The 5,000-nt window shown below is 50.9% G+C and overlaps 1 non-coding gene across 1 annotated transcript in view; it reads right to left on the minus strand.

Annotated features, from left to right (window-relative positions):
• LOC126448162 (small subunit ribosomal RNA) overlaps positions 1 to 1,177 on the minus strand; it is a 1,908-nt gene extending 731 nt beyond the window's left edge. The window contains exon 1 of the ribosomal RNA XR_007584030.1: positions 1 to 1,177. This exon is cut by the window's left edge and continues 731 nt beyond it. This is a non-coding gene — a ribosomal RNA (small subunit ribosomal RNA).
• Positions 1,178 to 5,000: the final 3,823 nt, after the last annotated feature.

A 5,000-nucleotide genomic window follows, 5' to 3' on the forward strand; every position in this document is an offset into this window, starting at 1 on the left:
AGGCTGCCCGCCGAGTCATCGGAGGAACTGCGGCGGATCGCTGGCTGGCATCGTTTATGGTTAGAACTAGGGCGGTATCTGATCGCCTTCGAACCTCTAACTTTCGTTCTTGATTAATGAAAACATACTTGGCAAATGCTTTCGCTTCTGTTCGTCTTGCGACGATCCAAGAATTTCACCTCTAACGTCGCAATACGAATGCCCCCGCCTGTCCCTATTAATCATTACCTCGGGTTCCGAAAACCAACAAAATAGAACCGAGGTCCTATTCCATTATTCCATGCACACAGTATTCAGGCGGCTTGCCTGCTTTAAGCACTCTAATTTGTTCAAAGTAAACGTGCCGGCCCACCGAGACACTCAATAAAGAGCACCCTGGTAGGATTTCAACGGGGTCCGCCTCGGGACGCACGAGCACGCACGAGGCGGTCGCACGCCTTCGGCTCGCCCCACCGGCAGGACGTCCCACGATACATGCCAGTTAAACACCGACGGGCGGTGAACCAACAGCGTGGGACACAAATCCAACTACGAGCTTTTTAACCGCAACAACTTTAATATACGCTATTGGAGCTGGAATTACCGCGGCTGCTGGCACCAGACTTGCCCTCCAATAGATACTCGTTAAAGGATTTAAAGTGTACTCATTCCGATTACGGGGCCTCGGATGAGTCCCGTATCGTTATTTTTCGTCACTACCTCCCCGTGCCGGGAGTGGGTAATTTGCGCGCCTGCTGCCTTCCTTGGATGTGGTAGCCGTTTCTCAGGCTCCCTCTCCGGAATCGAACCCTGATTCCCCGTTACCCGTTACAACCATGGTAGGCGCAGAACCTACCATCGACAGTTGATAAGGCAGACATTTGAAAGATGCGTCGCCGGTACGAGGACCGTGCGATCAGCCCAAAGTTATTCAGAGTCACCAAGGCAAACGGACCGGACGAGCCGACCGATTGGTTTTGATCTAATAAAAGCGTCCCTTCCATCTCTGGTCGGGACTCTGTTTGCATGTATTAGCTCTAGAATTACCACAGTTATCCAAGTAACGTGGGTACGATCTAAGGAACCATAACTGATTTAATGAGCCATTCGCGGTTTCACCTTAATGCGGCTTGTACTGAGACATGCATGGCTTAATCTTTGAGACAAGCATATGACTACTGGCAGGATCAACCAGGGAGCTGCGTCAACTAGAGCTGAGCAGCCGGCCGCCCGGGAGTGTGTCCCGGGGGCCCGCGCGAACACGCAAGCGTCCGCTCAATTATTCTGCAAACAGGAGGAGGCTGAGCTCCCCTGCACAACACACCTCGAAACCCTCTCAGGTCCCGGCGGCGCGCAGCGCCGTCCTAAGTACTTGGTCGGGTTCGAGAGAGGCGCAATCGCCCGGAGTTAGGCGAGTAGACGCTTTAGGTGCGACCACCCGTGCTCCCAACTGAGCTTGCCGCTGCCGACAGAGGCCCGGGAGCGTGCTGTCGTGGCATTGCCGGCGGGAGACAACACGCGCCACCTACGGTGACCGGCAGCTCCAACGCCAGCGCCACAGAAGGACAAAAGCCCCACTTGGGTGCCGAAGCGAACTCTCCCAGCACAGCGCACGCGCCAACACGTCCGCACAGCTGCGATACAAACCACCTGCGAGAACCGCTGGGGCGACCGAGCAGCAGACGGCGTCGCGGCGCCGAGCGCCGGGCGGCGGCGCATCCTCAGCGCACACAGTCCTCAATCGGACCAGCACACTGCAGATGGCCACCGCGCTTCGCACCGGGCCCGCGAGGACCTACTTTGGCCGCAAGGCGCCGCGAGCAGGGGGCGCCGGCGCGCAGCTGCGCCGCCTGCCGCGTCCGTCGGCCGGCGCGCCTGCCACTGGCCGCCCCCACCAGCCGGCTGTAGCGCGTGCGCCCACGCACCGCGCTGCCAGCACGCCGGGCGGCCCCCCCTCACCGGCCGGGGACGGTCCCACCCAGCCACCGCCGCGTATCGCCTCACACCCAGATCCCCTTTCGCGTTCGTGGGCATGGTGGGTCCCCTTTCACGTTCGTGGGCATGGTGGGTATCCCTGAAACAACCGGTTAATAGCTCGACCGATCGTCGCCAACACTGATTCACCTCTAGCGAGAACAACCGCACCACAACGGGTTACCTGTTGTTCATTTGCGTAACGTCACCAGCAAACGTAGACGTCCATCGCCATTTGCAACGAGTATTGCATGCCTGTGTCAGGTGTCACAACACACTACGTCTGCCCACATAGACGCAACAACATGTGCACGCCTCGAGAACACGTGGAAGGTAGCCCCCGTACGTATGCGGTGTCCATTGCGCGAACGACTGTCAGCCGGCCTCTGCAGGATGTCGCAGATGTGGAACGCGGTGCAACATGCTATCACGGTGTGTGAGAAGAGACGACTACGTCCGAATACACGCTCCACTACATCAACAGACTGCTCATGCTGATCGCCATCCAGGGCGTCCGTTCCTCCCACACGTCTGAATGGCGTACCACACTGCAATCCAGCTCTTATAGGGAGACGACACGTAGCTGCGTGCACAATATTTGGACTGTATGGTCTGCCGTTGCTAGGCGCAGTCGTCGTACGGTCACACATGTGCCACGATGTATCATTCAGTACATACGGACCAATGTGCAGTACAGTTTGTGGGTTTTGCGTACATCGGCGGACAGGTGACAGGCCGTACCACAACGTAGGCTGAGTACGTCGGCATGCGAAGGGCATTGAACATGCAAACTTCTCAACGACCAGCTTGCGAAGGCAGGGGGGAAGGGGGGGGGGCATGTACGTCCTGCTGCTATCCACATTACAGTGTATAGCAGGAGCATGTGGAAAGTCAGCAACACCTGCAAGGTGTTTAACATGACGCGATACACAGGGGACCGGGCAGTGCGAATAGCGAACTATATTGCGAGGGTTGCGGTTAGGCAACACTACACTAATTTAACGAGTTGCATAACAATTACAGAGCAGGTTCAGCGACAACGTGCGTCAGGTTAAGGCGCAATATAGGTTAGGTTGAGGCACAATATAGGTTAGGTTAAGGCACAACATGGGTTACGTTAAGGCACAAATTGGGTTACGTTAAGGCACAACATGGGTTACGTTAAGGCACAACATGGGTTACGTTAAGGCACAAATTAGGTTACGTTAAGGCACAAATTAGGTTACGTTAAGGCACAAATTAGGTTACGTTAAGGCACAAATTAGGTTACGTTAAGGCACAAATTAGGTTACGTTAAGGCACAAATTAGGTTACGTTAAGGCACAAATTAGGTTACGTTAAGGCACAAATTAGGTTACGTTAAGGCACAAATTAGGTTACGTTAAGGCACAAATTAGGTTACGTTAAGGCACAAATTAGGTTACGTTAAGGCACAAATTAGGTTACGTTAAGGCACAAATTAGGTTACGTTAAGGCACAAATTAGGTTACGTTAAGGCACAAATTAGGTTACGTTAAGGCACAAATTAGGTTACGTTAAGGCACAAATTAGGTTACGTTAAGGCACAAATTAGGTTACGTTAAGGCACAAATTAGGTTACGTTAAGGCACAAATTAGGTTACGTTAAGGCACAAATTAGGTTACGTTAAGGCACAAATTAGGTTACGTTAAGGTACAATATGGGTTAGGTTAAGGTACAATATGGGTTAGGTTAAGGTACAATATGGGTTAGGTTAAGGTACAATATGGGTTAGGTTAAGGTACAATATGGGTTAGGTTAAGGCACAACGTAGGTTAGGTTAAGGCACAACATAGGTTAGGTTAAGGCACAACATAGGTTAGGTTAAGGCACAACATAGGTTAGGTTAAGGCACAACATAGGTTAGGTTAAGGCACAACATAGGTTAGGTTAAGGCACAACATAGGTTAGGTTAAGGCACAACATAGGTTAGGTTAAGGCACAACATAGGTTAGGTTAAGGCACAACATAGGTTAGGTTAAGGCACAACGTAGGTTAGGTTAAGGCACAACGTAGGTTAGGTTAAGGCACAACGTAGGTTAGGTTAAGGCACAACGTAGGTTAGGTTAAGGCACAACGTAGGTTAGGTTAAGGCACAACGTAGGTTAGGTTAAGGCACAACGTAGGTTAGGTTAAGGCACAACGTAGGTTAGGTTAAGGCACAACGTAGGTTAGGTTAAGGCACAACGTAGGTTAGGTTAAGGCACAACGTAGGTTAGGTTAAGGCACAACGTAGGTTAGGTTAAGGCACAACGTAGGTTAGGTTAAGGCACAACGTAGGTTAGGTTAAGGCACAACGTAGGTTAGGTTAAGGCACAACGTAGGTTAGGTTAAGGCACAACGTAGGTTAGGTTAAGGCACAACGTAGGTTAGGTTAAGGCACAACGTAGGTTAGGTTAAGGCACAACGTAGGTTAGGTTAAGGCACAACGTAGGTTAGGTTAAGGCACAACGTAGGTTAGGTTAAGGCACAACGTAGGTTAGGTTAAGGCACAACGTAGGTTAGGTTAAGGCACAACGTAGGTTAGGTTAAGGCACAACGTAGGTTAGGTTAAGGCACAACGTAGGTTAGGTTAAGGCACAACGTAGGTTAGGTTAAGGCACAACGTAGGTTAGGTTAAGGCACAACATAGGTTAGGTTAAGGCACAACATAGGTTAGGTTAAGGCACAACATAGGTTAGGTTAAGGCACAACATAGGTTAGGTTAAGGCACAACATAGGTTAGGTTAAGGCACAACATAGGTTAGGTTAAGGCACAACATAGGTTAGGTTAAGGCACAACATAGGTTAGGTTAAGGCACAACGTAGGTTAGGTTAAGGCACAACGTAGGTTAGGTTAAGGCACAACGTAGGTTAGGTTAAGGCACAACGTAGGTTAGGTTAAGGTACAACGTAGGTTAGGTTAAGGTACAACGTAGGTTAGGTTAAGGTACAACGTAGGTTAGGTTAAGGTACAACGTAGGTTAGGTTAAGGTACAACGTAGGTTAGGTTAAGGTACAACGTAGGTTAGGTTAAGGTACAACGTAG

Source organism: Schistocerca serialis, unplaced genomic scaffold (genome assembly GCF_023864345.2).
Source record: "Schistocerca serialis cubense isolate TAMUIC-IGC-003099 unplaced genomic scaffold, iqSchSeri2.2 HiC_scaffold_575, whole genome shotgun sequence".
Lineage (NCBI taxonomy): Eukaryota > Metazoa > Arthropoda > Insecta > Orthoptera > Acrididae > Schistocerca > Schistocerca serialis.